The following is a 15,021-nucleotide window of genomic DNA, read 5'->3' as shown; positions in this document are numbered from 1 at the left end:
TGTTGTCCTTGATTGAAAGGTTTGGGATCATACAGTCATAATGGTTAATCATAATGGTTATTGCAAAGTCATCAAGTTTAACTCCTACACCCAGCCAGCTGATTGGCGAGGGCAGAGGTGGGGAGGGTCCGTCCAATTTAAGGTTTATTTTAGTCCAGTAATCAGGCAGTCCCTTCAGTGAAGTGACAGTCTAGGAAAACGCTAAGTCTTCCAACATTGCCTCCCCCGCTCCTAGCTCCTCTCCCTGAGAAGGGTCCTCGTACAGAGGTTTGAGGGGGTGAGGAGTTGGCTTAGGCCCTACTTCTCTTGGCTGTAGGGGAGCTGCATATTTAACCCAAGTGTCCTCGGGGAGGAAAATCCTCTTAAGAAATAACTTGGTTGCTTATATTAGAGGGGAAATAAAAGACTAAAAATACCGTGAGGCTTAGCATCCAGCTTAAAAAGTTATAAAAGTGTGATAGAATAAGTTTCAAAGAAAAGAGGAGGAAGTAAATAAAAAGTGCAGTTAATAGTATATAAGTTAAACTGAATGAAAAAGAAAAGGAAGACCCAAGAAAGAAATAGCCCAAAAGCTGGTTCTTGGAAACAACTACTACAGTAGACAACCACCTTCCTAAATCAAGGGGGAAAAAAAGGTTAGGAAGGAAAACATGATAACTTTGCAGCTGCAGTAGAGATTAAAAGATAGTAAGGGGAATATTATAAACAATTTTATGCCAATAAATGTTAACACCTAGGCAAAATGGACAAATTTCTGGTATGCTGTGATGTACCAAAGCTGATTAAAGAAGTAGAAAAACCTGAATAGCCTTATAACTGTTGCAGAAATATTTCCACAAGGTCTAGACGGTTTTATGGGAGAGTCCAATCAGTCATTCATGAAACAGATAGTTCTCTTCTTTTGCAAATTGGGGAAATTTCTTTTCTTTCAGAAAACAGAAAAAGAGAACACTTCCTAACTCATTTTATGAAGCTATGTAACCTTCATACCAAAACCAGACAAGAACAGTATAAGAAAAGAAAATTAAAATCTGTCTTGTTTATGAATAGATATGCAAAAGTCTTAAAAAGGTATCAATAAATTTGACTCCATCAAGCTCCATGTATCCCAAGAATGTTGTGTGGTTTAACAGAAAGAATTAGTTAATGCAGTTAGTAATAATCATTCTCAGATTAAAAAGGAAAAATCTCAAAAGTTACAGGAAAAAGAATTTGTAAATTTCAACATTCATTCACGATTTAAAAAAAAAACTACCAGCAAACCAGGAATAGAGGGGAAATTTGTTAACCTGGGGAAAAGGCATTTATCAAAAACCTACATCAGTCGTCATATTCAGTGATGTTTAAAAACATTCCCGGGCTTCCCTCGTGGCGCAGTGGTTGAGAGTCTGCCTGCCGGTGCAGGGGACACGGGTTCGAGCTCTGGTCTGGGAGGATCCCACATGCCAGCGGAGCAGCTAGCCCCGTGGGCCACAATTGCTGGGCCTGCACGTCTGGAGCCTGTGCTCCGCAACAAGAGAGGCGACAGTGAGAGGCCCGCGCACCACGATGAAGAGTGGCCCCGCTTGCCGCAACTGGAGGGAGCCCTCGCACAGAAACGAGGACCCAGCACAGCCATAAATAAATAATAAATTAAAAAAAACAAAAAAAAACACATTCCCTATGAAATCAGGAACAAGACAAAAATGCTACTGTTGCCAACTTTTATTTAACATTGTACTGGAAGTCTTGGAAGACTAGTCTTCATGGAAGACTAGAAAAAGAAATAGAAGTACAAGTATTAGAGCAGAAGAAATAAAACTGTCATTTTTTCAAGTGAGCCTCGATTATTTAACAAGGTTACTAGATACAAAATCAATATAAAAAAGTAATTGCATATCTCTACGTCAGTAGCAAACTGAAAAAAGGATACCACTGCAGATAGCAACAAAAAATAAAGGATACCTAGAAGTAAATATGACAACACACAGGAACTCATTCTGGAGAAAAGTATAACATTCTTATTGAACAATATTAAAGAAGAGTTAAATGGAGAAACTCAAGGTGTTCAAGGAAAGAAATTCCCACTACTGTATTATTAAAGACATCAATTTTCCCCAAATTGATGATAGAGTGAGTCATTGTAGTTTCAATCAAAATTCTAACAGTATTTTTCATGAAACTTGAAAAGCTGATTCCAGAATTTATATGCAAGAGCAAATGGTCAATAATGACAAAGGTAATAGTAAATAAGACAGAGAATTTGCCCAACCAGATTATCAAAGCTACAGTAATTGGCACAGGGACAGATAAATACACCAGTGGGACGTAGTAAAGAAATCAGGAACTGACCTGTGCATATACAGAAGCCAGATATATTGCAAACATGGCATTGCAGATCAGTGAGGAAAGCGTGGACTTTTCAATAAATGGTCTCCTGACCATTGGTTATCCTTATGGAATTAAATGAAATTAGATCCCTACCTCACACCATATGCAAACACAAATTACAGTAAAGACTTAAGGTAAAACTTTCAACCTTTCAGAAGAAAATATAGAATATGATGACTTTGGGTTGGGTAGGATTTCTTAAACAGGAAACCATAAAGGAAGACATTGTTGCATTCAACTACATTAAAATTTTAAAGTAATAGCTTTCTTTTTCTCATGGAAAGACAGCCTAAATGAAGTGAAAGGCCAGCCCAGTGCTGCTAGCTCAGTTTCACCTTTATGAACTAGGAAAGGGCGCCACCTCCCTCAAGACATTTTCCTTATCTGTTGGAAACTTATCATAATAAAGATTCAAACCTATCTGAACGTTTTTTCATAATAAAGATCAAATGCCCCTGATGTGAATGTTGCCCCCTTGGACCATACTGTGAACCCATCATACATGGGGTAGTTGCCATACACATAGCCGACAAAGGATTAGTATTCAGGAATTTTTTTTTTTAACTTTTACCTATTAATAAGAAAAAAAACATACATCCCAATAGGAAAATGGGCAAAACCATGAACAGCGTTCTCAGAAGAGAAAATCAGAATGGTCAGTACACATATGAAGAGATGCTCAACCATATAATCAAGGAAACGCAAATTAAAATAATCTAAATGCACCTTATGCATATCTACCAGGCTGGCCAAAATTCAAAAGTCAAGATAAGTGCATAAACGGGTGCAACCTTTTCGGAAACCTATCTGGCATCAGATTCTCCAGCTGAAGAAGTACGTATACTTTGACAGAGCATTTCCACTCCCAGACATACACCCTAAATGAACTTAAACATGGACCCCAGGAAACAAGGTCAGGGATGTTTGCAAATGATAAACAAGTGGAAACAACCCGCCTTCCATCAGCAGTTGGAAGAATAAGTAAAGAATGATGTAGTCATACGGTGGAATACAACACAGCAGGGGAAAGTGAATGAAATGCAAAATGGTGCAATACTGAGCTGACACTGTTTAAGATACATTTGTATTGTTACATAATAGAACCGTAACGAACAGGTTAAACAGGAAATCCAGAACAGAGGTTGCCGCATACAGGCACAAAGGTGGTTTCAGAGGTGATGGGAATGTTGTCACTCACAGGTGTCCATTTTGTGATTTGTAATTTACGTACTCTTTTGTAAGTATGAACTACTTCTTTCCAAAAGAGAGAATCGTGCTTACAAGGCAGTAGCTACATAATTCTATTTTTGCATGTCAGAAGCTGAGTATTATTTTCTCCCATCTCTTTGCATTTTTCTTCTGTGATAAAGCACGTTTGTGAAGCTGTTCAAAATGGCATTTGTGGGACAGTTAGCAAGCGCTGTGCTCAGTGCTTCTCAGGCATGTGCTGCCCGGTCTTCGCCATCCCGGAAAGGAGCCGTTGCTTTGACCTTCCTGCCAGCGGATCTCCAAAGCTGTATCCGTCTCTCCTGTTGGCTCCCACTGTGGGGGGACGTGCCCCTTCCTCAGACACTGGTTCCCCCACCACCCCGGGGCTTGGAGCCCAGCTCCTGCTTTCTCAGGAACCACAGTCCCGCAGGGACCCCCCTCCTGTGTCTTCAGTCTCTGCTAGTTCCTGGAGTGTTCTCGGCAGCATTCCTACAGGTGGAGGTAGGGAGGGAGACAGACTCCTTTCTCCCCCAGGCGCTCGGCCAAGCTTCTCCAGAGAGCCGTCCGTCCATCCTGTGCGTATACCCACCACTGTCTGGCGTCCACACTGCTCTTCCTTGACCCTTTAAGTCCTCAGCTCTCTTACTCCAGTGACATTCAGCCCACCTGACCCTCTCGTGATAACCTCTTCTTTTGATATCCCGTGATGCTGTGCCCGCTGAGTTTTCTGTTCACTTCTCTGCCTATTGATTTTTAGTCTCCTTGGGCTGTTCCTCCTTTTCCCTTCAGACCTCTGAAGCACAGCCTTCTTTGCTGTATCATCTCTCAGGATCTGCCTGCGGAAAACTCAGGTTCCTCTCTCTAACTTGGTCTTCTCTTTGGAGTCCCAGCTCCTTCGAGAATGCCTGTGTGACACGACCTCGCCGTTTTCCGCAGGAAAGACTTCTTAACCCACAACCCACCTCCCCTTCTCTGGCTTCCGTGCCTGCTGAAATTCCCTCCTCCTCCGACCTTCACCTTCTTGGGCATAACGCCCCAGGGGGCCTGGCCGCCTCAGGTGGAAATCCAGGCGTCCTCTCTCCCATGCCCCCACCTCCTCCATCCCATCTCCAGAGCGCACCGTCGCCGTCTCCCACATGCTTGTCCAGTGCCGCGTCGTGTGTCACCGAGACCAGAGGTTCCCTAACTGGTCTCTGTTCCCCCTCTTACCCACCCTACCCCCTCCTCTCCTCTGTGCATCAGCAAGGATTGGGTCCTTCCTTGCTTCCAGGGCCTCCCCAGTGCCCTGGGCCTTCGGGGCGCCCTGGCCTGGCCGCTGCCTGCCTCCCAGCCTGAGCTGTTCCCCCAACCCCCCAACTGGCCCTCTCCTACTCATCCTGTAGGGCTCGCCTCAGGTGTCACCCCTCACAGAGGTGTCCTCTGATGGTCAGTCCAAACTGAGGCCCCTTTATTTCTCTTGTAGCAAGTTGTTCCGTTCAGAGTGCCTTCCTCTGTGCGTGTGAGTTTTCACGTCCGCCACTCTCTCGATTTTCCATCTGTGTTGGCCTCCTCTCTATACCTAGACCTGGCCCCGTTGAGCATGCAGTAGGTGCCCGTTGGATGGGTGGGTAGAAGCAGCACCCTCACTTCACAGATGAGGAGACTAAGCGCAGAGCAGGTAAGTAAGGCACCCATCGTCGCGTGGCTGATAACGGCGGGCCTGGGCTGTCTGGCCTCCCAGACCGTGTTCTCCAGTGACGGTGCTTGGGGAGTGGGGAGGTGGCGCCCTCTGCCCCTCCATCCTCTCAGTCAACTCCCTGGTCTTTGATAAGGACGGTTGATGTTCATTTAGTGTAAAGCGCTTGGCAAACACAACTTCAGGCTCCCTCCCCTTCCAACCAGCCGCTCCTGTATCAGATCTGGTGCTGCATGCCTGGTCCCCGTAGACATAAATATCCATAGCTGTGTGCAGATCCTTCGGTGCAACCCAACCTGTGCCCCTTGGAGGAGTGGGGTGCGTGTTAACTGATGTCGCAGTGTCACCTGCTGACATGGCCCATGGGAGGGACCGAGCCATCATTTGGAACTTTCCTTTATACTGAAGGTCCACCGTATACATAGCACCAATGGTACTCAGAGCCTCAGTCTGGCCGTGTGAGACCCCACATGGCTCTGATGCTGGGTTTTACTCTCTCTGTTCATTTCTTCATTCAGTAAAACCCCCGAGAGCCGACTGTGTGCAGCTCTGGGCCAAGTAGGAGCTGAGGACGCAGCCGTGGATACAGTTGACAGGCGCCTGTGTCCTAGTGAAGGGACCCAAGAGTGATGTCAGATGGTGACAGTGCTGTGGGGGAAGTGATAGGAACGGAGAAGCGCAGACTCCTCCAGAGACGGTCCTCATGGGAGGTGACGTTGGGGGAAGACCTGCATGATGAGAAGGGCCAGCCAAGCACGGAGCTGGGAGTGTTGGGCAGAGCGGGGAGGTGCCAAGGCCCCGAGGAGGGACAGTGCTAGGGATGAGTGGGGACCGGAAAGGAGGCCCGTGTGCGGGGGTGGGGGGGCTGGGCCGAGGGAGCGAGGAAGCCAGGCCAGAGCAGCCAGCAGGCGGTGGGTGGGCAGGGGTCTCACGGGCCACGAGATGGGAAACTGCCTTGAAAGGCTCTCGTCCAAAGACGTCTGAGTGCGGTGTAAAGCAAAGGACCGTGCACACTTGCAGGTCCGTCTGATAGATTTAATAAAAAAAATAGACGAAATGGATTGAGTTGGGTAAATAGTCCATGAATTAGTAAAAAGTGACTGAGTTTCCAGGGTGCCCTGTGGCCTGGGTCTGTTGTCCTGTCACACATTTATGCGTTCAGATCTAAAGGCCATGGCTAAATAAAGCCAGGAAGTCCGAGTGCTTTACTCCCAAGGACAGTTCGCAGGGGGTTAGAGGTGCTGCGCGCCGGCCCAGGCGCTGCGGCTCGTCTGCTGTGAACTCGGGCGGCTCCTGGGCCTCTTTCTGTCTGACTCCGCGCATCTGTAAAGCGAGTGGGTGAGCGAGGGAGTCGGCAGGGGGCCCCGTGGCTCTGAAGTCCCGTGTGACTCAGTGGCCGGGTACGTGGGTTGACTATCAGCGGAACAGAAGAGAGGACATTTTCCAGCAATTACATCTGTTCCTTGAAGGAACGGTCATTCAAGGTAGCGAGTTTCCCGTCACTGGGAGTGTTCAGACAAAGGCCGGGGGACCCCCTGTCAGGGATTTTCAGCTCCTACCCAGTCTTCAAGGCCCATCCCAAACTTTGGAGCCTCCGAGTCATCTCAGGATACCCTCGCCAGAAACAAACCCTTCCCTCCTCATCTCTGGTGGGGCTTCGTTTGTATCTGTCTTGTGATTTTTGAGCCTGGAGACATTGTCTTTATTTTCTAGTTACCGGAACACAGTTTAACGAGCGCTATGCTAAGCCTTACGCTTCTGAAATCTAGATGATAGGGACTGTGTGTGTTACACACGCACACACACGCGTACTTATGTCCCATCATACCTGTACTCAGCAAGTACCACATTAAGCGTTGTGGGCAGGCTGGTAGTCGAGAAAATTGGGCCAGACAGGTGGGTCCCAAAACTGGTCCCCGGATAGCCCAACCGGCTGCCTGAGAATCACCCACACGTTTCCAGAAATACAGCTCCCTGGGCTCCTCCCTCCAAGGTTCTGATTCAGCAGACTGGGGAGGGGACCTAAGAATCTATCCTTTTACAAAGTCCCCACTGGTTCTCACGCGTGGCTGATTGTAGGACCCATGGGCTAGGCTCCCCCCAAGGGCAGTTCCTCTAGGTCAAGTTCTGGTTCTGAGCGCCCGCTCAAGCACCCTTGATCTGTGTGTCAGGAGCTCTGTGATTTCGCTTTAAAATGTATTTCCAGGCGTCATGTCCTTGGCTTCTGCTCCGGCCAGGCTGGTCTATTTACCGTCACCGAACATGCCTTGTGGTTTCCTGCCTCTGCCCTTTTCCTAAAGTCACGGCCTCCGTTATTATAACCTTTTGCTCTTCCTCACCTATAAAAATCACTTCCATCCTTTAAGACCGAGCTACAAGTCTGCCTCCTTCGTTCCTTTTGCAGACCATCTCAGCCTGCTGCTAACTTTTTCCTTTCAAGGGCCTGCATCTTCTCCCCGACTGTGTATCTCCCTCTTTGCCTGACCGAGCTGGTTGAGGGAGGTATTCTCAGCTGAAGTTTCCTCCCTCTTACCTTCTCCTCGTTAGCAAAGACTCACCGAGTCCTGTGTTTGAGGCTTTGCACCAGGTTCCTAGTGACCCACAAGAAAAATAAGGTGGCCTCCCCTCCCTGGGGCCTCAAAGGCATCTGCCACTTTGAGCCCAGTGTCCCTCCCCTTTTTTAAAAAATTTTTATTTTATATTGGAGTATAGTTGATTAGCAGTGTTGTCTTAGGACTTCCCTGGTGGTGCAGTGGCTAGGAATCCACCTGCCAATGCAGGGGACATGGGTCCGAGCCCTGGTCTGGGAAGATCCCACGTGCCACGGAGCAGCTAAGCCCGTGCGCCACAACTACTGAAGCCTGCACACCTAGAGCCCGTGCTCCGTGACAAGAGAAGCCACCAGAATGAGAAGCCCATGCACCACAACGAAGAGTAGCCCCTGCTCACCACAACTAGAGAAAACCTGCGCGTACCAACGAAGACCCAATGCAGCCAAAAATAAAATAGATAAAATTTATTCACAAAACAAAACAATGTTGTCTTAGTTTCAGATGTACAGCAAAGTGATTCAGTTATACATATACATGTATCTATTCTTTTTCAAATTCTTTTCCCATTTAAGCTACTACAGAATATTGAGCAGAGTTCTCCGTGCTCTACAGTAGGTCCTTGTTGGTTATCTATTTTAAATATAGCAGTGTGTACATGTCAATCCCAAACTCCCAATCTGTCCTTCCCCCCTGGTAACTGTAAGTTTGTTCTCCGAGTCGGTGAGTCTGTTCCTGTTTTGTAAATAAGTTCATTTGACAGGTGAGCACAGGGCGGGCCAGGCACCCTGAGGACACGGCAGGCTCTGGCTGGAGGTCAGGGGAGGCTGCCGTCCTGACCCATTTCCAGGGGAACTTCCTTCTCAGCCAACACGACCATCTTCAGACTCTTGGGCCTTTTTACGCGCCTGGTAGTCAGGGTGACTGTGGTGGCAGTGGTGACGGTCGTGGCAGTGACGACGACCGTGTGTTTTAATTCTCTTCCTCCGAAACCCAGCGGCCTGGTGGCTGCAGCGTCTTCCTGTAGGCCCTCTCCATGATGGCTCAATTAGGGGAGCAGTAGGACTGTGGTTCAATATTCAGGCCAGCTTCCTAATTGAAAACACATTTTCTCCTGCAAAGCTGCAGCTGGTTTGGTTCTGCTCATGCAGAAAAGGATATAACCTTGCATAACATAGGAAATGAACGGTTGAGAGAGAAGCCAAATTCAATTTCAGTCAGATACGTTGAGGCTAAGCCCGTGATCTATGGAAGCCGGTGAGCGAGCCGGGCGCACGTGGAGGGGGTGCGCTCGGCAGCCCATTCATCACGGCCGCCCGCCCGGTGCTGCCTCCGCCGCCGCCTCCGCCTGCGCCACCGCGCCCGCCGCGCCTGGGCCGTGGCTGGACCGCAGCCAAGCACTCCAGAAGTTAACCTCTTAAAGACCTGGAGCTGCTTTCTGTTGAATAAATGTAATTTTGTGGTCAGAAATAAATGCTTGTGATGGAGCCGGAGCTTTGAAAACAACAGCCCGCCAAAGCTATTACAAATTGCTCCGCGCCGGGGAAGCCAACAGCATACATGAAGATTCCGAGGGTACGGCAAATTGATTTCGGCCCAGAGCTCTGCAGCTCTTCAATAAAAGTCCTATTAAGCCATTGTATGTAATGAACAATCCAGAGCAAATCTAATATTTTCAGCAGATAATTATTTTTAACATCTTCTCGGTAACCGTCGGCAGAGTTCGTGGATGTTTACAGTGCACAGCTGCGCGCGGCAGGCCCTCCCCGGCCTTCCTTGGCTTCTCTGCCGGAGGACCCGCGTCAAGTGCCCTTGGACGCGGTGCTCCCTGAGGGTCCAACAGCAGACCCTGCTCCGGAACAAGGCCATGGAGGGCTCCGGGCTGCTCTCCCAGGGCCTGGCGCCCAGTAGTTGCCTGGGAAATGTTTGTTGAAATGAACTGAGTTGAAATGCAGAAAAGGGAGCTCAAAGAGCTCTAGAATAAATTAGTAAGCAGATACGCTGGCAACGCTGACTCAGAACCTGAGGCTCTAGAGATCAGAGGGTCACAGGTAATTAATTCGAGGTCCCACGTGACAGAAGAACTGGTGCCAGTGCCCAGAGGAGCCCCAGGACTTGCCCAATTGTACTTACATTCCCTGACAGCTCGGGAAAGAAGGTCTGTATCAGAGAACCCACACTGATGGAGCCACCAAAGTGATCTTGTAGCCAGCTGGGTGGGGGTCACTTCGGCAAGGGCCACCACACGCTCCTGGACCGCTCCACTGCTCTGTTTGTGGCCAAGCTGTGACACTGTTCATGCTGAATTATGTCATTCTCCCAGACCATGAGCTTCTGGAGGACAGGGTCTACTCATTCATTCTTTCATTCAGTGAGTGTTTACTGAACATCTACTGTGTGCCAGACTAGACCCGAACTAGACCCTAGTATGTGGTTTTAGGTAATTAACTCAGATGCGGCTTTCATGGAGCTTAACAGTTGAGCAGGATCTGTATCCCCACATGGCACAGTGCTTGGCACATAGTAGGCCCTCCGGAAACAATGGATGGATGGGGATGGATGGATGAATGGCTGGATGGAGGGATGGGCAGGCATGTAGATGGGTGTGTGGGTAGATGGATGGATGGATGAATGGATGGGCATGTAGATGGTTGGGTAGGGGTAGGTGGATGGATCGGGGTGAATGGCTGGTTGGATGCATAGATGGATGGATGGATGGATGGATGGATGGATGGACGACTGGACAAGTAGATGGATGGGCAGGGAGGTGGATTGGTGGATGGATGAGGATGGATGAATGGCTGGTTGAATGGATGGATAGATGGAGAGTTAACACCCCTGGTGTATAAATCAAAAGCAACCTCTATTGATTAAAAAATGGCTCAATTCTGTGTGTTTACATTCCCAGCCCCATTCAGGAAATCATGTGACACCAGGAGGCAGTTGTGATATGAAGGTTAAAAGCACTGGACCTAGAGTTAGAAGGCCTAGGTTTGAGGCCTGACTTGCCAGTGACCTTGACCTTCACCAAGTCAGCTGATCTCTCTCAGTGCCTGTTTCCTCATATAATAAATGTGAAGAATTGGGGGCAATAGATTCGAGTGAGGATTAGAAGTAGTATTTGTCTGTGAGAGTAGACTGACTCTAATAGTTTTTTTCCTGGACTAAAATTATCCAGCTTGTAACATTTGGTCATATAATATTTATTTGAATACCGTGGAATTTAAATTATTAGGGTATTTTATTTTCTGCAGATCTCCCTCCCCTTGGAAAAACTCAGTCTGGATGTTAATTAGGTTTTACTAATGCTCCATCAATTTAATGCAGTAATTCCTTAAATGACACCAAGGACCAGATGGTCGAAAGAAGGACTGTGAACCTATGTGCGTGACTTGGGGCGGGGGAGCACGGGGACACCGATAATAGCCCAGGGAAGTTCTGTTGCTTGAACGTGGGTCATTCCACGTTCCACTTCTCCCAAATCTTCAGACTGTGCCCCCGCTCTCTTTGCCAGTAATTATTTGCGTAGCATTTTGCTTCTACAAATCACCATCTCCATGATCTCACGAAGCCTTCCCCCCACCCCACCCTGTTCAGGGGACATTATCGCCACCCAGAGTGAGTGGGTGGGAGGGCAGTAGTGCGAGGAGTGGAGTGGGTTCCTGGGGGGAGGTCTGCGCTCCCAGCTCCAGGCTCTCGGCTCTCCTCGCCTCTTGCCGCCTCCTGGTCCCATCCTGGGATCTGTGGCTCCCTCGTGCCTGTGATCCTCAGGGAGCCCCTGCAGCTACTGGTTCAGATCCCACCCTGCCCCCTACTACCCTGGGGCCCTCAAGCCCCATTCATCCTCAGGCCTGAGACCGGGGCTGTCTGGGGACTTGGGAGGGCAAGTGTGGGACGCAGGGCCAGGCATTGTCCCAGGGCAGACCTCTGAGTGAGTGTTCTCTTGAGAAGCAGCAGACGAGCATCACTGCTCTGGGAGCAGTCGTGCCCCGCGGGACACGCAGGGCTCAGAGGCCCAGCTGGGAGCACCTCCTGGCGTCCCCATCCAGGGCTGCACTGTGGGCTGACACCTCTAGGGGTGTGGCAGCCTACTCGGGGTACTGGACACACGCACTGCTCCTTCCTGCTCCCCCTGGCTTCTCTCCTGTGTGACCACCCGCCCCTCTGGCACCTCCTCTCCAGGGAGACAGCTTGGAGTAGCAGAGAAAACCAAACAGACACGTCCCAGATTTTGAAATTAGACAGATCTGGATGTGAGTTCTGACATCACCTTTTACCAGGGTGACCTTGAATGAGTCATTTTAGCTTCTCCGTGTCTCATCCTTAGAACGGAAAATCCACCCTGCACAGCAGAGACGGTGTGTATATGTGTATGTATTTAAAGATCATGGCATAAAGCAGGGCTGGAAAAGTGGAAATTCTAGCTATTGATCACAGAATCTTCCAGTTCCTTTGCCCTCTTAAATTCCCCCGGGAATCAGCCCCAGCTCTCGGGGCCTCTCACCGCACGCCTGCCCCGTCCCTGGTGAGGTTACCCTCTTTCCTGGGGTGTGCTGCCACCTGCCAAGTTCTCCTTGCCTCCTGGGGCGTGGCCTTCCAGTCCAGAGCAAGCTCATCACTTCCCAGTTGACAGCCTCTGGGACTCCGGTACCTTTCTGGATAAAGTTCCCACCCCCACCCCCACCCCCTGCTTAGCCCCCAGGCCCTCCCACTCCACCCCAACCCCCAGCTAGGCACCAGGCACAGCAGATCCTGCACTTCAAACAGGCCACTCTGTGTTTGCACAGGCTCCCCTTGCCCCAAAGCCCTGCCCCTCCCACCACGAAGGAAGCTGACCTAAAGTGTGCAAAAACACGAGATGCAGAACAGTATCTATAATATCCTACTGTGTGCGTGTGTGTGTGTGTGTGTTTTAAGGGAGACAATGTGTGTATAAAGATGCTTGTAAACGCATAAAATATTTCTGGAAAGATACTCAAGTGAGTCTTTGCCTCCCGACCAGGCAGCTGAGTGACAGGTGGACGTGGATGTGAAGGAGACCTACTTTTCACTGTATATTTATACTTTTGTTTTTGTCTCTCTTCTTTTTTGCAGTTAAATGGGTTTTATTATATTCACACAATTGTGCAGCCGTCACCACAATCCAATTCCAGAACATTTTCATCACCTCAAAAAGAAAGCCCATGCCCATTAGCTGTCACTCCCCATTCACTCCACCCCCAGCCCCTGGCAACCACTGATTACCGTTCTCGACATTGCACGGAAATGAGATCATTCAACATGTGGTCTTTTGTGACTGGCTTCTTTCACTTAGCATGTTGTCAAGATTCATCCATGCTGTAGCATGTTTCAGTACTTTTATTCCTTTTTATGGCTGAGTAATATTCCATTGTGTGGCTATAACACATTTTATTTATCCATTACCAGTTGACGGCCAGTTGGGCTTTTTCTGCCCTTTGGCTCTTTTGAATAATGCTGCTAAGAAATTCATATACGAGCTTTTTCATAGGTACACATTTTCATTCTGGGGGGGGTATGTACCTAGGAATGGAATAGGTTTAACGTTTTGAGGAACTGCCAGACTGTTTTCCAGTGTGGGTCATTTTACATTTCCATCAGCAGTGTGTGAGGGTGCCAGTTTCTCTACATCCTCTCTAATGCTTATTAACTGTCTTTTTTATTATAGCCATCCTAGTGGGTGTGCAGTGGTATCTCACGGTGGTTTTAATTTACGTGTCCCTAATGACTAGTGATATTGACTATCTTTTCATGTGCTTATTGGACATTTGTGTATCTTTGGAGAAATATGTATTCAGAACCTTTGTCCATTTTTAAATTCAGCTTGTCTTTTTATTGTTGAGTTGTAAGAAGTCTTTTTGTATTTGGATACTAATCCCTTATCGGGTATATGATTTGCAAAAAGTTTCTCCCATTCTGTGGGTTGTCTTTTCATTTTCTTGATAGTGTCCTTTGAAGCACAATAGTTTTAAATTTGGTAAAACCCAATTTATCCATTTTTCACTTGTCGTTTGTGCTTTTGGTGTCATAGCTAAGGTCATGAAGATTTACACCTGTGTTTCCCTTTTAGAGTTTTGTAGTTTTAGCTTTTACATTTTGGTCTTTGATTCATCTTGAGTTCATTTTTGTCTACAGTGTGAGATTGGGGTCCAACTTTGTTCTTTTGTTCGTCTGTTCAAAGACTCTTCTTTCCCCACTGTTCTTTCTCCCTTGTCAAAAATCAGTTGGCCATAACGTCAGGGTTTACTTCTTGACTCTCTACTCTATTCCATTGTTCTGTGCGTCTGTCCTTAAGCCAGTGCCACACAGTCTTGGTTAATGTAGCTTTGTAGTATGTTTTGAGATTGGTGTAAGTCTTCCAACTTTGTTTCTCTTTTTCAAGATTGTTTTGGCTTTTCCATATGAACCTTAGGATTGGCTTGTCTTCTTCTTCAGTGAAGCCAGCTGGGGTTTTGATAGGCATTGCATTGTACCTGTGGACCGATTTGGGGCTTTTGCCATCTTAACGATATTAAGCCTTCCAATCCACGAACGCTTCTTAATCTCACTCCCAGCTTGTCTTTGGCTAGTGTAGATAGAAAGACAGTTGGCTTTCGTATATTGATTTTGTCTTGTGCAGCCTTGCTGAACACTATATATGTTTTTATACCTAAACTTTTTTTTTTTACTATATACATATCATCTGTTCACAAAATAGTGTTTTTAAAATCTCGGGTAGGCACTCGTCCTCTGGGAAGCCTCTCCACAGCCCTGCTGCGATTTGCCTATGGGGGGTGGGGGGGGGCAGCACCCTCCACCCTGTGTCCTCTGGGGGCAGAAGTGGAGGCTGTGGCCCCGGGGGCTAGGCTGGCACACCTCCTGGCACGGTTTAGCCACTCCTTGAACGATTGTGTCGACAGAGTGAAGGGATGCACAGACTAGTGGGCCACAGTCCTCCTCTGAAGCGCTGTGCTGTTTGCAGAGGTTTTCCTGCTGTGTTAAGCTGTGATCTGCCTTCCTGTAACTTCTACCTGTTGATTCTGGTTTGTGCTCCAGGTGGAGAGGAGCCGGCTAATCCTTCTTCCCCACAACAGCCCTTCAGGTATATGTCGACAGCCAGGATGTCAGACGTACGTGAAAGGACGTGGTAAACTGTGAAGGAAGAATGACATGCTTGCAGCTGTTTTATTGTCTTTACTACTCCCTTGCTGTCGCCTCTGC

The 15,021-nt window shown here is 48.1% G+C and overlaps 1 protein-coding gene across 11 annotated transcripts in view; it reads left to right on the top strand.

Moving 5' to 3' along the window:
- Positions 1–15,021, top strand: part of CUX1 (cut like homeobox 1) — a 375,593-nt gene that overhangs the window by 177,197 nt on the left and 183,375 nt on the right. The window lies entirely within an intron of this gene.

Source organism: Phocoena sinus, chromosome 15, assembly GCF_008692025.1.
Source record: "Phocoena sinus isolate mPhoSin1 chromosome 15, mPhoSin1.pri, whole genome shotgun sequence".
NCBI classification, from domain to species: domain Eukaryota; kingdom Metazoa; phylum Chordata; class Mammalia; order Artiodactyla; family Phocoenidae; genus Phocoena; species Phocoena sinus.
This window is presented reverse-complemented; position numbering and strand designations above follow the sequence as displayed.